Source organism: Lepisosteus platostomus, chromosome 5 (assembly GCF_059453375.1).
Source record: "Lepisosteus platostomus isolate fLepPlt1 chromosome 5, fLepPlt1.hap1, whole genome shotgun sequence".
Taxonomy (NCBI): Eukaryota; Metazoa; Chordata; class Actinopteri; order Semionotiformes; family Lepisosteidae; genus Lepisosteus; species Lepisosteus platostomus.
This window is the reverse complement of record NC_142615.1, coordinates 35166141-35190698: the sequence shown is the minus strand read 5'-3', so window position 1 is coordinate 35190698 and position 24558 is coordinate 35166141. Positions and strand designations below refer to the sequence as shown.

Genomic DNA, 24558 nt, shown 5'->3' with positions numbered 1-24558 from the left:
GTGTATAGCGTGTTGTTAAGTAATTACCACCCTAAAGATGTGTACGTGTTCTGTCAGTCTCCTCATGTGAATGTATATGCTGTGTTTGGTTTTGTGGTTGTTAAAGAATAAAGCTATTGCTTGGTTTGTTAAATGCGTCTCCACTGGTCCTTTGTTCTGAGAAAAACCTGTAAATGCTACATTGGTGTCAGAAGTGGGCAGGATGGACAAATCTTGGCAGACATTAGCCGATTCTGTCAAGTGCTGTCTGACTCTAAAAGAGACAGAACCCATCGGCAGCGCACATAGGGAGCCTGAGCAACTCCTGGGTGCGACAGGTGGTCACAGCCCTTACCAGGGCTATCCAGTAGTGGTCCTGCCGGTAGAATTGGGGCGACTGCCTGCTACTCCCGCCCAGTGGATGCCCCAAAGAGAAGATACCCTCCCTGCCGGAGCTGACCAGCGATTCCCACACCGACGGAGGAGTCCAGCAAGGGGGAAGAGAAGCCAGCCCGTGCAGCAACCCCCGCGGAACAGCCCCGCACGCTGTATTGCGACTGCAGCGGGAAGAGACGACACTGAGCCCGGTTCTGCTGGGCACCCAAACCTCGCACTCCGTGATCAGTGTCGGGAAACGGGAATGGGTCGGCTCAGCGCGGGGACGGCCGCCCTTGATCACCTCAACCCCCTCTCCGGAGAGCGCTGTGAAGACCGGCACCCCTCACACCACTGTGGGGCGAGTCGGCTATAGCCTGTACCTCCAGTGCCGAAATGAATCGAGGACCAACCCTGCCTGGCCCTGCTCGACACGGGTTCATCGGTAACCCTACTCCGGCCGGGCATCCTCCTCGACACCGAGGGCACCAACCCCCCAGGATGAGAGGCCTCCAGCCTGCGGCTAAGGACTGTAATGGGACAGCTCGCCGCAATGCGGGGGAAACAGGTGCTTGCCTTTCGTCTAGGTGCAGCGATGGTGCGCCACCCCTGCTACCTCGCACCCATCCAGGAGGACTGCATTCTGGGGCTGGACCTACTGCAGCGAGTGGGGGCCAGTTTGGACTTGGGCCGGCAGGAGTTGGTGTGGCAGGGGGAGCAACTTCACCTGGTGGAGGGCAGACCCAGCGAAGGCTGAGGGACGCGGGCTTGCCGGAGCCGGGGGAAAAAGAGTCAGTGGCGGCGGTGGCAGACCGGGCCTGTGAGCCGGGGAGCGAGCGTGCCGGATCCTGCCCCCGAGTCGGCTGGGGGGCCAGACAAGGCAGCGGCAGTTGCGTGGAAGCGAGGCGCGGCGTTGAGGACCTCTACCAACACGACATCGAGACTGGTGACCCTCTGCCATCCGCATCCCACATGGACGCATGGCTCACGCCAAGCGGGCCGCCTCCGAGGAAAAGATCCGGGAGATGGCCCCAGCGGGAGTGATTAAGCCCTCCGCGAGCCTTTGGCGCCAGCTGTACTGGTCCAAAAAAAAGAAGGCTCGTGGAGGTTCTGCGTAAACTACCGCAAGCTGAACGAGGTCACCTGGAAGGATTCCTACCCCCTGACGAGGATAGACGATGCCAAGGACTACATCACCTGGTCGACCTGGTTCAGCTCCCTTGACCTCCGCTGTGGCTACTGGCAGGTACCACTCGCTCGAAGCCTCTGGCAGTTTACTGCCTTTGGCCTGTGCAATGCCCCGGCGACTTTCAAGAGGCTGATGGAGAGGGTGCTGGCATCGGTCCCGTGGAACCAGTGTGTGCTGTATCTGGACGATCTGCTGGTTCATGCCCAGGGTTTCGACCAGGCCTTGACGAACCTCCACGCGGTGCTGGTCTGCATCCGCCGTGCTGGCCTGAGGCTCAATCCCCGCGAGTGTGAGCTCCTGAGGCAGGAGGTGACATTCCTGGGACATGTTGTTGGACTGTGAGGGGTGGCTACAGACCCAGGTAAGGTCGCCTAAATGAGGGGTTGGCCGACACCCCGCACTGTCGCGGAGCTGCGCAGCTTTCTGGGGTTGGTTTCGTATTACCGGAGGTTTGTCCGAGACTTTGCCAGCATCGCTCCCCCGCTGCACCGCCTCACCGATAAGGGCCGCTGTTTCGACTTGAACTCGGGCTGCGAGATGGCTTTCAGCCGGTTAAGTGAAGCTCTGGTGGGGGTCCCCGTGCTGGCCTACCCCGATCCGTGGTTACCGTATATCCTGGATACCGACGCGAGTGTCTCGGAGTTGGACGCGGTGTTGGCGCAGGAGGGGCCAGATGGGGAGCGGGTAGTTGCCTACTACAGTCGGGCTTTGAATAAGGCTGAACGGAACTACTGCGTGACCCGTCGTGAGCTGCTGGCGGTGATGGTGGCGGTCCGCCACTTCAGGCCGTGCCTGTTCAGGACCCGATTCCGGTTGAGGACCAACCATGTGTCCCTCACCTGGCTGCTCCACTTTAAGGAGCCAGAGGGGCAGATGGTGTGATAGATGGAGGTCCTGCACGAGTGGTGCACGGCCAGCCGGGCGTGGGGCATTTCGGCTGTAAAAAAAACTTCTTATTGGGGTCTTTGCCACCGGGACATGGAGCGGTATTGCCGAACGTGTGCGGTGCGCGTGGCCCAGAAGGGGCCCCCCCTCCAACAACACCAGGTGGGGACTCCTATGGAGCAGGTGGGGGTTGACGTTTTGGGCCAGTTTCCGCGCACTGAGGCCGGAAACTGCTATGTCCTGGTGGCGGTGGACTATTTTACAAAGTGGCCGGGGGCATATGCCCTCCTGGACCATAGTGCCCCCACCGTGGCCGATGCACTACTGGAGGGGATGTTTGCCAGGCTAGGGGTGCCGGAGGAGTTACACAGTGACCAGGGGCGTAACTTCGAATCCCAGGTCTTCGCCAGAGTGTGCCAGCGCCTGGGGATCTCTAAGACGCGGACCACCCCTCTGGATCCCCAGAACGACAGGTTGGTGGACCGGTTCAATCGGACTTGAAGCCCATCGGGGTCTCCCTGCGCAGGTTCAAGTCCTGCCGACTACGACAATCTCCTTATGTCATCGTGTGCCTGCATAAAAATGGAAACGCACTGCTCTACTTTTAAAGTGCAAAATTGCTTGAAACCGCTGCCTTGGAAACAAATTCTTCAGCGTCCACGAATGACATTTTGCAGCTGAAAGCAGAGAAGGATGCTTTTAGTGTTCGTGTGTCTTGTGCCCTACTTCCAGCCCTTGAAAACCTAATTAGTAAAGCTGAAAGAACCGACTCCATGGGTGTTGGTCGTGCACAAGGAGGAGCTGTGACAATAGCAGAGCAGGAGTGAGGATGGCGCAGATGGAAACTCGTTTTCATGCGCTCCTCTGGAAGGAATGAAAATAAAAGTCGAAACCCGAATTAGTAGTAGCCATAAGAGTAAATGCCTCCTAACAGCTAGCAAGCGCTCCTAGTTAGTGTCATGGTGTGTATCCCTGCCTGTCATGCGGGAAACTGGGGTTTGATTACCGACGGGGAGACAGGTAGCTTTTTTACAATCAGATTCCAATCTCTAATGCTGTGTGTGAGAGTTTACGTAACTTTCCTTTTCTCACATTTTCTGACGACTATTCCAAATGGGCGCCCTGTCAACTCCTAATACTTTTCAAAAACATGCCTGCATGTTTGATTATTTTTATTTTTAAAAAGTTCAATATTGATCATAACTAAAGAAATTAATGATCACGAACCAAAAAAAGGCCTGAAGATGCGAGTCACTCTTGAATTAGAGCTGGGTGACACGGGCTTCTGTTCTGATATGGTTGTACGAGAAGCAAGAGGAATCGCTTCTCTCCTATGGAGCATGAGCTGAATCAGGAGTGAGACATTTCGCATGTTCGTGCATATGTCAACGCATTAACCTACATCGTAAAACTAAAACTAAATTAAAAACTAACATTAAGTTATCAGAGACATTAAATTATATACAAACAAGAGACAGGCAAAGTAATAATTCTACATTAAGTGCCCTAACTAATTGAAATGACCAAACTAATTGAAATGGTCTGATTCAGAGCCTGTGCAGTTTGTGCTAAGTAGAACGACACCAGTACTGAACCCTCAGCACCGTACTGAGCACAAGTTGAGCTGCTCTCCATCTTTGCTACCCACGGGATTTCATTCCAATGGAGCTCAGAGAAGGAGCTGATCTCCAGACAGTAGTGTTAAGTTGTCTGCAGCCTCATGCGAATTTCGACAATTTACCCAAAGTGTTTTGTATAGCTTTAAGGTGCAGTTGATTTATATAAAGGAAGGTTAATCGTTTTAACGCAACAAAAGCCAGGCAGGAGTCAAACATACAATTTCCTGATCTGAAGTCAGATGCGTTATCCATTATGCCATTGGTCTTACATCGCTCAATTGCACCATAGTGACCTCAGTGCCACTAATAGTAATACATACTGTATTTCTGATTGAGCGCTGAGTGCAAAGGTTGAATAAGCTTTGCTCCTGCCATCGATTCGGCGTGAAAAAACACAGCATTAAAGTTTCACAGACAAATGCAGCATGCCGACAAAACCAATTTTAAAAACAACTACGGCACACTACGATTCGCACTGACTCTGAAAAGTGATCACGGGAGATGTTGTTTCCTGCATAACGCTGAAGGGACCAAAGAGCACTGCTGTTGGGAAGACAAAATGAGGCTTTTTTCTGCCTTGATGTTAAGCTAACAAAGACTATCTTGAAACACCTAATTCAGTCTCTCAACAGACTGTCAAGCAAAGTTTTTACCCATTGAACTCGCAATAGAAGGAAGGTCTTAACCCACAAACACTTAGCAGCAGCGAAATTCAAACCTACCCCTGCAAAGAAATTGGAGCACAAACCCAGCACTTTAGACCACCCAACACCTTACTTTTTTCAGAGGACGCCGGGTTCAGCTCTTGGTGTCCGACGCTTGAAAACGACAGCACCTTCGTTTTCCGAGATGTTTCCTATCACTTCTTTGTCAGCTCTGAATATAGTTCTTCTTTGGAGCAGGCTTCAGACCTGTTATTTAATGTATAAAGGAGGGCGCATTCCTAAACGTGTAATTCCTGTTTTAGAAATGTTTTGGGCGGTGTGTTTTATATAGTATTCTGATTATATTCAAAATAACAGTATTCTGATTGTATTCTGTAGACCTGTGTAGTAATCGTGCTGGATGTGACATGGATTCTGAAATGTTTCTTGAAAAGGTATTTAGGGTTGCTTGAATCTATAACAAAAAAGTGACCCGAAACTTCCTACAGATGCAGCCATTCAAAATGGGTGGGGTATTTAGCGGTATAAATTTTGAGCTTTTAAATTTAAACTGTGTATTACAGCATGTTAATCATCAGTCATTAAAAATTTGGTATATTTTATGAAAGCAAGATTGCTCAGTTGGACAAAAGTACACAACCTACCTTTATCAGAAATATTTATGCATCAAAGCCTTTACCGAAGATATTACTAATATTATTAATAATGAATGACTTTGGACAAGCTGTAAACTCAAAGTATAATTTCTTTAGCACATTTGTACAAGCACTTGGAATCTGTCCAAGCCCTACTTTGTCAGGCATTCTCTTTTACTGCAACGGACATAAAAACTCCCTTGCTTTTAACAGGGCGTTTCATAATTTCTAACTACGAAAATTATTTAAACTGCGACACTTATCATTCAACCAGAGCTCAAAATATCACAAGGATCCTCAAGAGCACAGCAAAGACTGTATTTAAAGATACTTGTATCAGATACATGAGTATCCAGGCTTTTTTATCAACGCTTTCTTTTCTGTATACCAGATATTATGGAACCACTTCAGAAGGATGTCAGCCAGCCAGATTCCAGGAATCGGTACTTTAAAGAAAAAATACACACCGGTATTCCATTTCTCCCTTAACATTTTAAGCATCGAAGTCTTTAACTAACATGTGAAATAGCATGTTAAAAAGTGGTAGTTTGAAGCTTTTCTGCTAATATAATATGGAATCGCGTATCTAAAGAAATGAATAACGATATGAGTATATTCGTGTACTGTGACATTTCTTTGAAAAAATAGAATAGCAATATTATGGAAAATTAATTGACTTTTATATTTCTAAATATCACAACATGATCGAATTTAAGTCATTTTAATAACAAGGAACAGTCACCTATGCGTTACAATATAAACATATTGATTTAAATCGCGTTTTGATTTAAATCGCAAACGCGTGTTTAAATATATGTGTTTTTTGATTCACAATCAGACAAATGCAACATAAATTGATATATTTATCTTCTAAGTTTAGATTTATTTTTCTTCGGATCTTGGGATCAAACGTGGAAAGATTAGATTGTAATCGTTTTTATTTTTTAAATACATTTTAGAAAAGTGTAATCTATACTAAAAAGCTGTACACCACCTGCTATAAAGATACATATTGTAATACTTTCGGGCTCAGATAGGACGGACACAAGAACTCAGACTTGCGGAGTTAAATCTCAACAAAACCACAACAAATCTCAATATCTAGTATGAATTATTTGTAATACAAACCAAAAATAGCCCGCAAACTCACTCAAATTCCTCCAATTATCATAATCCTTATGCAAAACCAAACCCTCCTCCCATCCCAGTTTATCCTCTTTATCATAAACTAAATCCAGCTCAATTTTCAACATAAAGCATTACACAAAATCAATACCTCAACACTCTATACTCAACAACGATAATTCACAAACAACCAGAACATGTAACTCCACATTCCCAAATAGACCTCATTTCCATAGCCCCATCCCCTAATGCAAAACCAACATCCCTCCCCTGTTCTCTCTCTCCGCTGGCGTTTGTAATCGTTTTTTTTTTAAATAAATTTTAGCAAAGTCATGTATTTTTAAAATCTTAAGATTTCTATATTTATGTCTTTATTTAGTGGTTTCATTAGTGACAAAGGCTAAACTTTCTTGGAAAATGTATTTTATGTAAACCATGTTTGCTATTAATTCAGTTAGGGCTAGATTATGTTCATTGTCTTCCAATGAAAGAATGGTTCCTTTTGCCATAGTCGGGTTGACATTAGAAGCTTGCCACGCCCGGACTGTTACACTAGCGCATTAGCATGTTAAAGCGATTTCATTGAGGAGCCTAGCTTTCTTAACTAGTAAGTAATGTACTTTTGGAGGGGGGAGGTGTCTTTCGCTGGAAATCTTGCCCCCTTCTACTTTGAAAATACCTGTGAAACTGGTTTAATTCGTCACAGCCAGCACTCCCGCAGAGAGGGGGGTTGTACTTGTTAATGTCTTAGCCGGAACATATCATTATATCTCATTTTGTATTTCTATAAAAAAATCGTTTGCCCAGCCTAACACTATTGTTGTTATTGTTTTTATCCTGTAAAGCGCTTTGAGCAGCACAGCTTTCTCACCAGTTAGATTACTTTTTGATACCATCCTTACACAAAGCAGAAACTTCTTGTATTTTCCGAGGACATACAAGTGGAAAGATTACAGATTTTAATAATCTTTTTTCTGAAACAGGGAAAATCTGATCATGTTTCTCTATAACAATAATAAAAAACTTTATTTTACATATCACCTTTAAAAGTGGCATCTCAAAGCAATACAGTAGATGTAAACCACAGATTACAAAGTAAATACCCAGACAAACGCAAAGGCGTTTTCAATAAAATGCTTTTATTCATTCAGCAGAGAGAGCGTAAAACCTGGGCATAACAGCTGTTCCTTTTTCTGATCACCCGCTCTCTGGATACACGTCTCACCTGTCCTGTTCTTTGTTTTCCTAATTTGCTGATTATGCCTTCTGCGATCCACTCCTGCCCTCACACCCAAAGAAGACTATTTTAAATTGATTTGCGCGGTCCATTGTGCAATTAACACTTGTATGTGCTGTCCTTAAGGTGATATCACATAAAGGTGATATGTAAAATAATGTTTTTTTATTGTTATAGAGAAACATGATCAGATTTTCCCCGTATCAGAAAAAAAGATCTAAAGTATACTAGTTTGTCACTAGTATACTTTTAATACAGTCTTTGCTGTGCTCTTGAGGATCCTTGTAATATTTCAAGCTCTGGATGAATGATAAGTGTAGCAGTTTAAATAATTTTCGTAGTTAGATATTATGAAACGCTCTGTTAAAAGAAAGGGAGTTTTTATGTCCATTACAGTAAAAGAAAATGCCTGACAAAGCAGGGCTTGGACAGATTCCAAGTGCATTTTTGCAATTTGCGTTGCATTGTGCTGCTGTAATACAGTTTAAAATAATTAAAAGTCTAAACAGTATCAGCTTTATTTATGGGTTGCAATTTAAAAAAAGTCAAAAACCGCACTCAAAATGCAATTTAGAGCTTTCTGGCAAGAGGAGACACCCAAATTAATAATGTAACATGCCACTGCATGAACAAGGTTATACTGCTATTTCCTTAGATACGCGATTAAAAAATAATTTTTATTAACTTTTTAATAAAATGTTTTTGTTCACTCATAATCTGACAATTTCAGGAAGACTAAGGAAGGACTAAGGGAATTGTCATCTGTTGTGAAAGGTCTGTGAGCTCTGTGACTTTGAGACCACTTGTTATCCCAGGTTGTTTGAATTGCCACAATTCAAATAGAGAAAAAAGAGCTGACTGACAAGATTTAAGATGTGGCTGTCAATGTTGGATTAAAAAAAACACATTGCCCGACGTTAGTTGCATTGCTTGAAAAATAATTTTATTTCGAGAGACTGGATAAGTAATTCAAGTGTTTTTTTTTTTAACTTCCTGAAAAGCAAATAATAATTTAACTTTATGTGCAAATGTTTTATGATATGTCGCTGTTGTGAATGTCTGTGGAGTGCCTGTCTGTCCTAGCTATGCTCTCTCGCTTGCTCGCCCTCCCCTTCTCTCTCTCTCTCAATTCAATGTGCTTTATTAGCATGACAGATTGGTACAATCAGTGTTGGGTATTTACTTTGCTTTGAGATGCCACTTTTAAAGGTGATATATAAAATCAAGGCTTTAACTTGCTTTAACTCCGCAAGTCTGAGTTCTCGTGTCTGTCCTATCCGAACCCGAAAGTATTACAATATGTATCTTTATAGCAGGTGGTGTACAACTTTTTAGCATAGATTACACTTTTCTAAAATGTATTTAAAAAAAAAAACGATTACAATCTAATCTTTCCATGTTTGATCCCAGGATCCCAAGAAAAATAAATCTAAACGGGGAGAATGCTATGCTGAACGTTTATTAAGATACTTAGAAGACAAAGATATCAATTTATGTTGCATTTGTCTGATTGTGAATCAAAAAACACATATATTTAAACCTGCGTTTGCGATTTAAATCAAAACGCGATTTAAATCAATATAAATGTTTATATTGTAACACATAGGTGACTATTCATTGTTATTAAAATGACTTAAATTCGATCATGTTGTGATATTTAGAAATATAAATTTGTTTGGTGCGAGTGAGGTTTTATTTAATCTCTGATCCAGGGAAATGTTTTATTTTTTCAAAGAAATGTTTGTTGAAAAAAGAGTCATGACTCCAGCAGGATTCAAACACACAGCATGTGAGGTAGGAGTCAGGAGTCTAACCCACAGTGCCACCAGCAAGGTCACATGCAGAGTGCTGAAAAGGCACTACAGAAACATTATCAACAGACAATGTACAGCATGTACTATTCTTGTGTTGCGGTACATGAATATAATTATATCGTTATTAATTTCTTTAGATAAGCAATTCCATATTATATTCCCTTTTAATCAAATTCTAAAAGTATGCTTGTTGACTCCGGTATGACGTTAGTTAAAGACTTCGAAGCTTAAAATGTTAAGGGAGAAATGGAATACTGGTGTGTATTTTTTATTTAAAGTACAGAGACCAGCCATATACTGTATGTTTATGTTCCAAAATTAATATCGTTTATGGCCTTCACACGCGTTACAGTATGCTCCTATTCTTTTTATAGGTACTAAGATTTCCCTTCAGTGGTAAAATTCCATATGAATATTCAATGCTAAAATGGGCACAGTAAAGACATTTACTGTAAATCTTTCTACGACCGACCAACGGGCTACGAGTGCCCCCGTCGGTCAACCAATCACTTACCGCGGTATTTTGCGTCATCGCGCGTCACAATGCGCGACTCCGTAGCCAATTACCTCCGGTATGTGTCTGTACTGCGCACTTTGAATGGCTGCATCTGTACCTTCCAATCACTGATGTCGCTCTCCCTAAACCTTAACGTGATGTTTTGCAGATGTGCAGTGTGCCTTTACTCCTGTATTAAAAACGACCTCTGTTGTCGGGCGGAGTTGAAAGAGAACTAACTGCACAGAAAAAGTATGTAACGATAAAATGTTTCTACACTTCAGAATGTCCCTTTAAATCCCTGCTCACACACGTCGGTGTGGGGAGCGGGCAGGTAGAGAGCTTTTCCAGAAACTCATGATGTTTCTCATGGGGTGTTACCTGCAGTAGTATCTCTCTCCACGCCTTTGGAAAGAAAAGAGTGGCTCCAGTGCAGGGTAAGGTCAGAACAGCTGGTCTGATTGTCTTAGAAAACAAGAAATTAAAATCAACAGGGAAATTGAACAATACAGAAATCAGCGCAGTATACAATAGGAAGCAAGCAAACAAAATGCTCAGCAAAATCGTAGTTGAGTAAATTGGTGTAAAAAAAATATTTGTAAGCAAAGGAGAGCCCGTGCTGCGTGTGAAACACATCAATAGTTCAGCATTTCTGAAACGTTTAATTGAATTGACAAAGAAATCCTCTCCTTAAACTTCAAAAAAGGATTATCTGTGGAGCCAGCAGGCGTAACACTGCAGTTGCCCGTTTCTCACAGGTGTTTGAAGTTGTGGATAACATTTAGTTAAACCTAATAACTGGTTGGGCCACCCTTAGAAGCAACAACTGCAATCAAGCGTTTGCGATAACTGGCAATGAGTCTTTTACAATGCTGTGGAGGAAATTTGGCCCACTCATCTTTGCAGAATTGTTGTAATTCAGCCACTATGGAGGGTTTTCGAGCCTTAACCGCTTTTTTAAGGTCATGCCACAACATCTCAATCGGATTCAGGTCAGGACTTTGACTAGGCCACTCCAAAGTCTTCATTTTGTTTTTCTTAAGCCATTCAGAGGTGGACTTGCTGGTGTGTTTTGAACTTGAACTTGAACTTTATTGCCATATGTAACCGGTACTGGTACAATGGAATTCTTACTTACAGAAAGTCTCTCGATTGTAAAACAAGTGTAAAAAACAAGACAAAGTGCAAACAGTGCATCAAGACAATGTACAAACAAACAATAGACAATGTGCAAGTAAACATGTAGACAGTTTGAATGTAAACAATACAGACGTGTAAACAATGACTGGAGATGTGCAATAGATAAGAAATCATAAAGAGGTAGATGGTGATGGTGTAGGTGTGGTCCGAGGGGGATGGCTAAATTTGTTCGCCAGTCTCACTGCTTGTGGATAGAAGCTATTGAAGAATCTAGTGTTAAGTGTCCGTATGCTCTTATATCTCTTGCCTGAGGGCAGTGGGGTGAAGAGCTCATGCCCGGGGTGGTGACTGTCCTCCGTGATGGCCAGAATTCTACCATGGCAGCGGTCCTCATAGAGCTGTTTAATCTCGTTGAGACCGCAGCCGATGATCTTCTGGGCCATATTGACCATTCTCTGTAGTGCCTTTCTTTCTCGCGAAGAGGTGTTACCATACCACACAGTGATCCCGTTGGTGAGAATGCTCTCGATGGTGCAGCAATAGAAGTTCACCAACACATGTATTGGCATCCCCCATCACTTGAGGCACCTCAAGAAATAAAGGCGCTGCTGAGCCTTCTTGATGATAGAGTCAGTGTTCACAGTCCAGGTTAGATCTTTAGAGATGTGAATTCCCAAAAACCTAAAGCTGGTGACTGTTTCCACTTCCGTTCCATCAATACTGAGTGGGCTGTGAGTGTATGGCCTGTGTCTCCGAAAGTCCACTATTAGCTCTTTCGTTTTCTTTATGTTCAAGTCCAGGTTATTGCTATGACACCACCTAAGCAGCTGTACAACTTCATCCCTGTAAGTGGACTTGTCATCATCACTGATCAGTCCTATTATAGTGGTGTCATCGGCAAACTTAATGATGCGGTTGTTGCTGTGTCTTGCTGTGCAGTCGTGAGTAAATAGGGAGTACAACCTTGGACTCAGACAGCAGCCTTGTGGGGTTCCAGTGCTCAGGGTGAGTGGTGTTGATGTTTTATTGCCTATCCGCACCACCTGTGGTCTCTCAATAAGAAAGTCCAGCAGCCAGTTGCAGACAGAGTTGCACAGACCTAATCCCCTGAGCTTTGTCACCAGTTGACTGGGTATGATGGAATTGAATGCTGAACTGTAGTTCACAAACACCATTCTCACATACGAGTTCTTAGTGTCCAGGTGTTCCAAGGCTGTATGCAGAGCCAGGGAGACAGCATCATCCACTGATCTGTTGTTCTGGTAGGCGAACTGCAGGGGGTCCAGGGACTCTGTGATGGAGGAGTTGATATGTGACAACACCAGCTTCTCCAGGCATTTCATCACCACAGATGTTAATGCTACTGGGCAGTAATCATTCAGGCATGTCACTTTTGTCTTTTTGGGGGTTGGAACAATAGTGTTTTTTTTTAAAGCAGGTGGGGACCATGGACCGTGACAGGGAGGAGTTAAAGATGTCCGTAAACACTGTGGTCAGCTGGGCTGCACATGTCCTCAGGACGCGAGGTGGTATCCCATCAGGCCCTGCAGCCTTACGGATTTTCACCCTGCTCAGAGTCTTCTGCACGTCCTGCTCTGAGAGTTTCAGGACAAACTCGCCCTGCACACTTGGGGTCTTCTCAGCAGTGCCCGTGTTCAGAGCATCAAAGCGGGCATAGAAGTGGTTCAGCTCGTCAGGCAGGGATGCGTTGTTCGTGTCAATCTCCTGGCTGCAGCCCTTGTAGCCTGTGATTGACTGTAATCCCTTCCACAGCCTCCGGGTGTCAGCGCACTGCGTTTCAAGCCGCACTCTGTAGCTCCGTTTGGCGCGTTTTATGGCTTCCTGTAATGCATACTGTGATTTCTTGTACAGCTCTTCGTCCCCCGATTTGAACGCGGTGGATCTATCTTTTATTTTATTGCGTATGTCGTGGTTGAACCACAGTTTCTGATTGGGAAATGACCTAATTTTAATTTCTGGTACACAAACGTCGGTGCAGTATTTAATATAGCTGGTGACCGCGTCCGTATACTCATTTAAATCTGTGTCGGGAGCTCTGAATGCGTCCCAGTCTGTACTATCAAAGCAGACTATTAACCTGCTTTCCGCCTCCTCAGACCAACAACGCACTGACCTGTTCGCAGTGGGGGAGGTCTTCAGCTTCTGTTCGTACTCAGGAAGCAACAGGAGAGCGATGTGGTCCGACTTACCGAAACTCGGTTTGGGAAGCGCTTTGTATGCTCCTTTTATTGTTGTGTTGCAGTGGTCTAAAATATTGCCTCCTCTTGTCGGTTCAGTGACATGCTGAATGTATTTTTGCAGAACTTTCCTCAGATTGCAGTGGTTGAAGTCCCCAACTACAATTGAGACGGCTTCTGGGTGGGAGTTTTCGTGCTTGTTGATAATGTCGTGGAGTTCGCTATGTGCTGCTTCCACGCAGGCTTGAGGTTGAATGTAAACGGTTGTGATAATAGTGGCGGAAAACTCCCTCGGCAAATAAAAGGGTCGACATTTTATGGTCAGGTGTTCTAGATTCGGCGAGCAGGATTTAGAGATTACCTTCACGTCGGTGCACCACTTGCTGTTAACCAGGAAGCAAACGCCTCCGCCTTTGTGTTTGCCGGTTGCTTGGTGGTTTCTGTCCATGCGGTAAACGGTGAACCCCTTTGGCTGGATGGCGGTGTCCGGGACGCATGCATTCAGCCAGGTTTCAGTGAAGGCATAAACACAGCAATACCTCAGGTCCCTTTCCGCGTTGATCCGACAATGTAGCTCATCTATCTTATTGTCCAGTGACTGAACATTAGCTAACAAAACAGACGGCAGCAGTGGTCTGTGCGGACGCCTTCGTAGTCGCGCTAGCACGCCGCCTCGTCTTCCCCGGCGTCTGCTGCCCACCTGTTGTTGTTGTTCGCCGCATCTTTGTCCGATCCAGCAGGTGGAGTCCGGTACGTGAAAAAAAGTTGTTTGATGACATTAAGGAGTCTGTCCTCAGGTTTAAAAGCGTTTGTCTATCATAAGTAATGACAGACATTGAGCGTCCAACACAAAACAAGAGTATTAACGTATAAATAAACATTAAAACAGACACACAACGCCTCACACGCGAAAGGTCCCCGGTTCAAAACCAGCACTCAGCTTCTTAACAGCACTCCTCGACTACTTTCTTCCGCTATGCTCCGGACATCCTTTTTTAAAAGGGTGATATCCTCGAGCACATCCAAGCCACTGTCTCGTGTAGAGACGCTGCAGCTGCCTCTGTTTCCTGGCTAGCACTCCTCTCCGTCTGGCAGCAGCCTTCCTTCCCTCAGCCATGAAAAAGGCCCTTGTCCTCACCTTCACCTCCTCCCACCACTCTCCTATTGACCCGTACAGACACTGCAAGGACAGCCACTGTGATAGTTTCTCCTTGTAGCGGGATACTACCCCCTCGTTCTCTAGCAGCTTTGTGTTGAGTTTCCAGAGGCCTGGGCCAAAGACAGTCCCGCCCTGGAGTTCCACTCTACACCCTAAAGCCTGATGATCTGAGAAGAAGACAGGCTGAAGAGCGACCCCAAAAACTTTCACTCTCTCTGAGACAAAGCAATAGTCAATTCTGGAGCTGCTATTCCTCCCTGACCATGTATATCCTGCTGTTGTGGGATATATACATCTATATGTGTCTGAGAGTTTAAAGTCTTGAACTAAGTTTTGCAGGGCCAGTGAGCTGGAATCCAATTTTATCGGAGAGCTAGACTGCCTGTCTGTGTGCTCTAAGATACAATTAAAATCCCCTCCCACTATCACGTCAGTGCTACATAACAATAGGGAAGAGAGTGCTTTGAGTAGCTCCACCCTTCCTCCCACGTCAGTAGGACAATACACAGTGATTAGCCGCAGGTTAACGGTCCCCCATTCCACATCCACACACAGCAACCTGCCATCTATGACCCTCTGAATACTTTTCAATTTGAATGCCCATCCTTTGAAAAGAATGGCCACGCCAGAGGCTCTGTTGTTATTGTCCCCTGACCAAACAGAAGGCTCTTTATCCCACCTATCTTCAAAGCTTTTATACCTCTCTTGATTTACTTCTTTTTCTTATTCTTCTTACCAATTTCCTGCCAGCCATCCTCTGAATGAGCCTTCTCTCTGTCTGTCCTGCGTTGTCCCAGCTGGGCCTGTCTCCCTGGCTCTCTGCCTTCAGCTCTGTTCGCCGATTTCCCGCCAGCCCGTCTCTCTCTCAGCCTGTCTCTTGACTTGCAGGAGGAAGAGGAGGTGGAGACAGCTCCTCCGGCAGGAGAGAGGAAGGAGGTCAGTGCTGGTCCCACCCTGCCTCCTGTCCTGTCTGTGGTGGAGTTTCGCCGTCTTGTCTGTCCCTGGGTCTCAGTGTCTCTCTCTCTTTCAGCCCTGTCTGTCAGTGTCTCTCTCGGCCTGCTGTCTGTCTGTCCCTGCCTCTCTGTCTCTCTCTCTTTCAGCCCTGTCTGTCAGTCTGTCTGTCTCTCGATCTCAGTGTCTCTCTCTCAGCCTGCTGTCTGTCTGTCCCTGCCTCTCTGTCTCTCTCTCTTTCAGCCCTGTCTGTCAGTGTCTCTCTCCTCCTCCTCTCCGTCCTCAGTGTGTCTCTCTCCTCCTCCTCTCTGTCCTATGGTGTCCAGTGGGTCAGTATTAGTGGGCTACACCCAGGCTCACTCACTGCGAGTGTGATCTCAGCAGAGTCTCTGTGCTCTTGGGACACTTGACTCACCTGTCTCTCTCTCGGCTCCAGCAACAGGGCTGGGCGCATTGTTCCATTCTCCGCCCACTCTCGGTGTAAACAAGTCCCTCCTGGTCTCTGCTTGAAATGCACTTTCCTGCGTTTGCTTTGGTGTAACTGGCTTCCCCTGCATGGGCGAATGTGAAGAAGATCCTTAGTAAGTCATTGAAGAAAACCGAGAAGAGGTCGGAGTGGCCTCTGTCGTTCATCAACGATCCAGTCAGGCAGTACTCCTCTGTAAAGCGCCGTTCGTTCACGTCGATTGGCTTTTTTTTGCCTTCATTCGTGCGAGTAGTAAAAGCAGACGCCCCTATTCTGCCGTGACCCGGATTCGAACCGGGGTTGTTGCGGCCACAACGCAAAGTACTGACCACTATACGATCACAGCGAGTTACCGAGACACACGCGGCAGGGCGGAAAGGGCTGTGCTCTCTTCGTGTGACATAATTCGGAAAAGTCCTGACGTTGCATTTCAACTGAGCCCCAGTATACATCGACCCTTCGACACTCTGAGTGACAACTCTCTTGCGTGTTTTCTCATATTTATGTAGTTTGCTTGCATGATGCCGGGAACAGCATGGTTGTTCGCTGCCATATAGTCTAGCCGTTAGGGTTCCTGGTTTTCACCCAGGCGGTTCGACTCGGTTTTGCCTCCTGCTTTCCAAAAGATCAGCACCGTGTACGAAAGAGCCGCATTAAAACTACTCAAACGTGCAAAACGTGCGAGAAGAGGGGGCGCTTGTTTCCAACCGAAACTTCTCGCGTGTGAGACGAGCTGATCATCGCTGTGGGAGGGTTACTCTGGTAGACAGGGCTGACCTTCGGCAATAGGATTTATAGTCTCCAAGATGATATTTGCACTTTCTGGAGAGGCGATTTTCTCCACTTCAGTAGCCCGATTTCGTCGATTGCGTGGAGAGGGCTGTAGAATGTGGCGCCGCCTTTCCTGCTCCGTCCATGACAGGCGTGCTGGTCTCTGGAGAGAGAGCACGGTCCATCAGCGCACTCCAATAAAGGCACTGGAAGCAGCTAAATCGCATTGGCGAAGCTCAGCGCTGGGCCGCTGGGCACGTCTTACCATCGTTTCCGTAGTGTAGTGGTTATCACGTTCGCCTCACACGCGAAAGGTCCCCGGTTCGAAACCGGGCGGAAACAGACATCTTTTGTCGCCAGGCACAAAAGGGGATTGGGGATTCGCCTAGCGCTGTGATCGAACAGACCCACTGGACCCACCTCTTAGTGTGGCGGGATCTGCACAGTGCATGTCACAGCGCATCCTGCTTTCACTTCAAGGCGCGTCCTGATGCACCCCAGTCTCCCGCGTGACAGGTGGGGACAGGTGACAGGTCCTATACTAACGAGGAAGACATCGCTCTCTCCGACCCCCGGCATCGTGTCCCGACCCACCGTGCTGGAAGCCGACGCGTGCTGTGATTCCTTTACGGAGCAGAAATGACAACCGAGGAGCCGAGAGATCATTTCAGCATTTCGCGTCTGAACGGAAAACACAAACGACCAACTCGGAATGACTTGCCTTTGACGCTTCTCAAAGCGTTCTTTGTGCATCGAACAGACCCACTCACCTCTTAGTGTGGCGGGATCTGCACAGTGCATGTCGCAGCGCTTCCTGCTTTCACTTCAATGTGCTTCCTGATGTCGAGTCGACTGCCGTGCGGAGGCTCTGAAAGCGAGAGCAATGAAAAGGTGCACGACGCTGTGAAAGAAAACAGAGAAGTGAAAGGCAGTCATTTCTCTAAGGAGGTGAAAGAAAAGCTACTCCCCGTCGGGGAATCGAACCCCGGTCTCCCGCGTGACAGGCGGGGATACTTGCCACTATACTAACGAGGAAGACATCGCTCTCTCCAACCCCCGGCATCGTGTCCCGACCCAGCATGCTGGAAGCCGACGCGTGCTGTGATCCCTTTACGGAGCAGAAATGACAACCGAGGAGCCGAGAGATCATGTCAGCATTTCGCGTCTGAACGGAAAACACAAACGACCAACTCGGAATGACTTGCCTTTGACGCTTTTCAAAGTGTTCTTTGTGCACGACGACTGCGCCGCCTAGCAGATACAAAGGGGTTGTACAACTTTGAACTAGCAAATGGAAGAGGGCTAAGCCCCCTCTCTTTTAGCCCAGGTTCGATCTGTCTCCCAGAATCACCAGGGCGCACACACACACACACCCGTGCCGTTGAAGTGCTCTGCTTCATTTCTAAGGGCAACTCAACATTCACTCCTACCCCGAGTGCAGAAAAGACAGCATCCACAGCAACAACAGCTCAGGTCTCTGCACAGGAGCTAAGCTGCCCTCATCTCCTCTGCTCTGCGGCTCCTGCGGAGTGGAGTCCTGCCTGGAGCCGTGTTTGCAGGCGGCGGCTCCCCGCGCCCTGTCTGTGCGTCGTGTCCAAGAGCTCCTGGGAGGAAGAGAGAGCCCTCCCACTCGGGGGCTTTTCCACGGTCTGTGTGAGGAGGGGCGGGTGTGTCCAGTAGCTTATCGAGCGGAAGCCTGGGGCGGCGGAGAGCTGTGATCGTGCAGACCTTGAGGTGTCACCTCTTTGTCTGCTTTCCCGCCCCCTCTCCGCCCAAGCTCTGCTCCAAAGTAGCCCGGCAACCCCTCACACCTGCACGTGTCACAACCTAAGGTGCGGTCATGAGACACCCATGGGGTGTCGTTCTGTTCTTGCTAATTGTTTCCTGCCCGTCGCAGGCAGGAGTCCATGCGAGGAAGATGCGCTGGACAGAGCTCAGAGGGCGCATCTGGGTGGCTTTCCTTCTGAGTGACGGTCCTGCAACACTCTCCCGCTACTCTTGGTGCGCTCATGCCACAACACAGGAAGGCTGGAGCAGGTGGCTGTGGGCTTTGCACACCGCCGAAATAGCTCAGTTGGGAGAGCGTTAGACTGAAGATCTAAAGGTCCCTGGTTGATCCCGGGTTTCGGCATTTTGTTTCATCGCGCCCTTTATTCCTCTCTCCAGCGCCCCCTTCCTAAAGTGACGCGTCCCTTTCTCAGCCCGAAACGCAAGCGAGACACCAGCAGCAGTCCCTGCAGGTTTCCGTAGTGTAGCGGCTATCACGTTCGCCTAACACGCGAAAGGTCCCCGGTTTGAGACCGGGTGGAAACAGCCTCGTTTTGCATGCTCTTGTACTTCACAGAGGTCTTGAGCGACCGGTCATTTGTTCCCAATGTATTTCCGGTGCCTTTGTGCACTCTTGTACCAAACGCACGTTCCTTCTGTACGCGGAGCCGATCATTTGCAATTGGGCTGTGCCGACAGACCAGGACGAGCTCTGTCGGCTCAAAAGCAGCGCAGGACCTGCAAGAACAACAGAAAGATTAGCATCCAGCGGGGGCCTCTTAGTGAGCCCAAGAGCTCATCAAGAATCGGCTCCAGCAACAGAGCTGGGCGCATTGTTCCATTCTCCGCCCACTCTCGGTGTAAACAAGTCCCTCCTGGTCTCTGCTTGAAATGCACTTTCCTGCGTTTGCTTTGGTGTAACTGGCTTCCCCTGCATGGGCGAATGTGAAGAAGATCCTTAGTAAGTCATTGAAGAAAACCGAGAAGAGGTCGGAGTGGCCTCTGTCGTTCATGAACGATCAGTCAGGCAGTACTCCTCTGTAAAGCGCCGTTCGTTCACATCGATTGGCTTTTTTTTGCCTTCATTCGTGCGAGTAGAAAAGCAGACGCCCCTAATCTGCCGTGATCTTTAGCCCCTTTTTTTATTCGTGATCCTAATTTTCTTTAGTTATGATCAATATTGAACTTTTTCTAAATAAAACGACAAAAATCAAACATGCAGGCAGACATTTTAAAAAGTATAAGGAGTTGACAGGGTGCCCCTTTGGAATAGTTGTCAGAAAATGTGAGAAAAGGAAACTTACATTACAAGCTCTCACACACAGCATTAGAGATTGGAATCTGATTGTAAAAAAAAAACTACCCGTCTCCCCAGCATTTAACGGTGCTGTTGTTTTTATTTTACATATTGTTAGCATTTTAATTAATTGTTAAAAGATTGATACACAAATCGCTAAATAAGAAAACGTAAAAACCCTAGCTGTAAGCAACTGGCCATTCATATTCCTGAATTTTAAATCCCTGTGTTTTTCTGTATCCGAATGCCTGGTGCAGCTATTTTGAAAGCAGAGTCTATGATTTACTGTATTGCAAAAGCGTATTGTTGCCACCAAGGAAAATAAATCCTCAGTTATCGTAAATAAGAAATACCAAATTATCTCCTAATTACGAGATAGTAACTGTATCATATGTGTGTATGAACAACCTATTACATTTGCAATGGTAGTACCTACAGGCTATCGACAGGTTTGCTGGCACTGTGGGTTTAGTGTTCCTGACAATGTGCACGCTGAGAAATGCGCACGGACTGACTTTCTTATCGCAATGAAAATGTTACTGCTTGTACCTCATGTAAACACAGTTTTAACCATTAGCACACTCATATATATCCTGAATCAAGAACGAATGTGACCTGGAATCCATTGTACCGCTTCAAACTGAAAGTCAGATATTTAGTCTCAAAACTACGTAACTCAGGATTTTTTTTTTCCCTTGATGGCAGCATTGGCTTCTGTTATTTAGATTCAACCACTGAAGAGGTTGGTTTTGTGTTTTTAGCTATTGAACATAACTGGTAAGTTTAAGTCAATTCTTGTTACTCTTTCCGCTCGAAAGAGCTGTATTAATTCCGGTGCACCTGTCTCCACAGGAAAGTTATTGCTGCCCTCAAACCAATGTACTGCAGCTTGTGGCCACATGTTCCTGCTGTCAGCCTGTGTTACCATGTTAGACATATTACTGCTCCAGTACAGTAGTAAAAGAGGAAACGAATGCAAACACACACACGTCTCAGGCCTTAACCATGACAAGGATGGGATTTGAACCTAGACGAGCAGAGCACAATGGATTAGCAATCCAAAAAGTGACTCTTGTTTAATTTTCTTTTCGCTTGCTCGATTTGTAGTACGCTCCTCAATCCTTACAACCGATAAACAAAACGGCTTCATGTGCCACATCGTTCTGCTGCAGGTACGGTTTGTACCGTGTATTAGGCGAACCCGAATAAAATATTTCAAATATGTGAAGAATTTCATGAAACCTGAAAAAAGAAGATCACAGCCAATGTCAGCAATTCGGAGCCTGTAGCAGCTTCAACAGAACAAAACGATCTGAAGCCGCAATACTTTCATAGAGTGTATTGTGAGACTCTAACCACGTTGTTGCTATTACTGCTACTTCTGCTGCCGTTGCTTTAAACTCTACTCAAAGGGCAAGTAAAGTTGTACAAGAAATAGACTACTTTGAGCCGTCCAAATTCCATTATGTGAATTTAAGCTTTTTGTTTATTAATAACAGCATTAGTAATACAATGCGTGCTCAGAAACCTTACTTTTTAGCTCATGAAGCAATAGTGTTTCGACAATTTGAGATCTTCAAAAAGTAAACGCTGAAGTTTTTATACTTCCTTGTGAGCAGATCACCTTAGATATAGAAAAGGAAAACTTACTCACCTGTTGCTTTTATTGCAATATCTGAATCGAGACCCAAGCGCTAAGAAAGCTGAATAACGCAAAAGTCATAAACCCGATTTTAATGTAGATACACATGTTCTAATGCACCCTTCATTACAAGACAGTCTATTTCTCGAAAGCGTGTTATGTAAAAAAGAGAAAAACGAAAATATATGGATGACAATATTTAAAAGCTGAAGATTTTACTTTTGAGAAAATGTCATTTTATGTATCTAGACGCTTTTTAACCACTGCTTTTAGAACTTTGCTGTGCTTCCTGAATCATTTTCAGTGTTATAAACTGGGCGTGGAAGTAGCGATCACTTTGTAGAGCAGTTGATAGACTGGAGCTGTTCAGACTACTCTTGTTATTCCTCAAATGCTTCCATCATTTTTCTTTCAGGCTAGGACGCGAGTGTGTACATGTGTTTGGTTTTCGTTTCACTGATTCTCATTGAAGATTTGTGACAAGGAAAGAATCAGTTGCCTCGGAAAGCAGAAGGTTTGGTTCTCAACGATCTTGAAGACACGCCCATGTAGAGCAGCGTGTGATGATTCGTACTATAAAAGACCAAGTGCTCAAAGTGACGTCTGCGTTTGCCGTTGAAACTTTTAATCTCGGGCGCACTTTTAGAAAGCAAAGATAGAGCAGTTGTGTTGAATCACACTATGACAGCTGTCAGCAGAGTGGTCCAGCGGAAGCGTGCTGGGCCCATAACCCAGAGGTCGATGGATCGAAACCATCCTCTGCTATGTATTTTTAGTATTTTTTTATGCACGATTGATAAGCACACCATCAGTTTAATGAAGTGCATTTAAACTGATTTTTTCTCTCGTGTGTATGCAAGCTTCACACTTACGGTACTCTTTCATCTTTACCAATAGCAGAGACCCAAATGTATCTTTGGTTGTTCTGCGATCCTTGATAGTTTCCTCAAATCCTTCAAATGAACATCCATATCAAACCAATTGTGTTTATATATATTACAATTAAGGTACATATTAAAAATATCAACGCACATTTGTATAATGCTCATTTAATAATAATTGTCAAAGATTGTCAAGTTCTCCAACAAATGAACAAATGATCAACAAATGATGATTAATCTCTTCTTGAATATAATCTCAAAAAAGAACCATTAAGGTTTACTAAGATCAAAGCTTAATCAGTGTATTTAGTTTAGCTTGCATCATAGTAATTGAGCAATAAAGTCTGTCCTAATTAAAGAGTACCCAAAGTTTGAAAGTACAACATAGAATAAGAGTACCTTTAATTGCTCTTAAAATATTTGTGTCTCCCAGGCACCTGTTTTGTCTTTGATCTTTCTGGTTTGTGCCAGCGAAGTTGAATTCCATGAACAGTTAATTTGTCTTAAGTCTGAAAATTAAATTATGACTGAGCTTAGACATTTCTCAAGCGAGTTTTCACTCAACGTTTATTTACTCAAATATTTAGTATCAAATGTACTACTGTAATCCTTAGATTTTAAAAGACAATTTAGCAGTTTTACACCTTGCAAATTCAGTGGTTAACAAGGTATCTTTAAGCTAAATTTTGTGGATATTTTAACTTGATCAAAGTAAAAATGTAATGTAAAACCATTTAAAAAATCTATAAGCAATACCTTAACAACACTGTGAACACACTTTCTTTGAAATCATTGTTGCCTACTCTCCAAAGTTGGTTTATCTGGAAATAATATTATATTAGAAATAATATTAGAAGCTATTTTTACTACTGGATCTTCACTAATCAACTAATCAGACATACCCATTACACATTTTCACATTTTAACTCCACTTTTCTGCAGTATTTGCTAAGTCCTAGAATACAAAGTGGCAATATTTCAAAGTTCAAAAGTTGTAGTAATTTCTTAGAACATGAAGCTTTTTATAAAACACTTTATTTTGGCATTAAAAAATTAGCAAGATTGTACATTATAAACTAAAAATAAGAATGTATGCCAGAGATGGATCCTATTAATCAGATGTAAGCTGTCATATAATGACCTATCTGTAACCTATAATACTAGTAGTGAATATTTTCTACACCACAGAGAGAATATAATATCATACCAGTAGGTTTTGATTGTCCATGTTGTCAAGGACTCACTTGTGTGTACAGGACTCTTCCATTGTGCTCAGCCTCTTGATGTGGAATTGGGAGTTCACCAGTTCTGTACGCTTTCCCACATGCCTCAGTTCATCTCTGATCTCTATCAGGAGACCCAATACCCGAAACTCTGAAATCATTCACATTTTGTATCAGCATTTGTAAGGAATTAGGTCAGGATTTTTTTTACACTATTGTTATATTAGCATCACTGTAGTGTTGCTAATGTGCTACATGCAATTTATAATCCTAAAAATGTAAAATTCCCACATTTGTAGTTGATTTTGCGTGATCTTCACCTTCACACTATTTTATATGCCATTTATTGCTTATTAACGTACTATTTTTAATCAAAATAATATTAAGACCTGTATGTATTCAAATAGTATTATCATTATTTATACTTACGCATCAAAAGACGATTGCTGAGAAAAACATGACAGTATTTAACCTAAATGGCAAACAACAAATATCAGCAATGCATTGTGGTATATAACCAGAAAAGATGCTGTGTTAGATATGTTTTCAATTTCAATTATATATGCATTTATTAATGTTGTCAATATTATTACGGTTGCAATTTAACCATGGTGAGAATCCCTGCCTGTCATACAGGAGAGTGGGGTTTGATTCCTGACAGGGAGCTAAGGAGCTTTTTCTATGACCTGTTTACAATTTAAACTGTAGTGTGAGACACCTTTCTTCTACAGAAATCTATTTTTTAAAAAGGAGATGAATTAGTTATAACAACACAAAACATCAAAGTGAAGTTGCTTTTCAGCAACCCCTTGGCTACATGGGAATTTAGTTTTTTTGACAGCAGGGTCATTTGCAAAATTAAACAAGGAATTGATTCACTCCTGTGGAATACTGTATAAAATGGAAGACAGGTTTGATATGGAAACAACTACACACATTTTAGTTTTTTTTCCAATTGTACTCCCATCAAAGTGACATAAGAAAAGTCATTGTCAGAAGTGGGATATGAAAACAAGCCACCAGGGGAGACCGATGTAATAACTT

General features: G+C 44.6%; 3 non-coding genes across 3 annotated transcripts; 1 reads left to right on the top strand and 2 right to left on the bottom strand.

The window, feature by feature from the left end:
- Positions 1 to 16207: 16207 nt before the first annotated feature.
- Positions 16208 to 16279, bottom strand: trnah-gug (transfer RNA histidin (anticodon GUG)). Its single transcript has one exon. It is a non-coding gene; the product is annotated as a tRNA-His (tRNA).
- Positions 16280 to 16973: 694 nt separating this feature from the next.
- trnav-cac (transfer RNA valine (anticodon CAC)) lies at positions 16974 to 17046 on the top strand. Its single transcript has one exon. It is a non-coding gene; the product is annotated as a tRNA-Val (tRNA).
- Positions 17047 to 17667: 621 nt separating this feature from the next.
- Positions 17668 to 17739, bottom strand: trnad-guc (transfer RNA aspartic acid (anticodon GUC)). Its single transcript has one exon. It is a non-coding gene; the product is annotated as a tRNA-Asp (tRNA).
- Positions 17740 to 24558: the final 6819 nt, after the last annotated feature.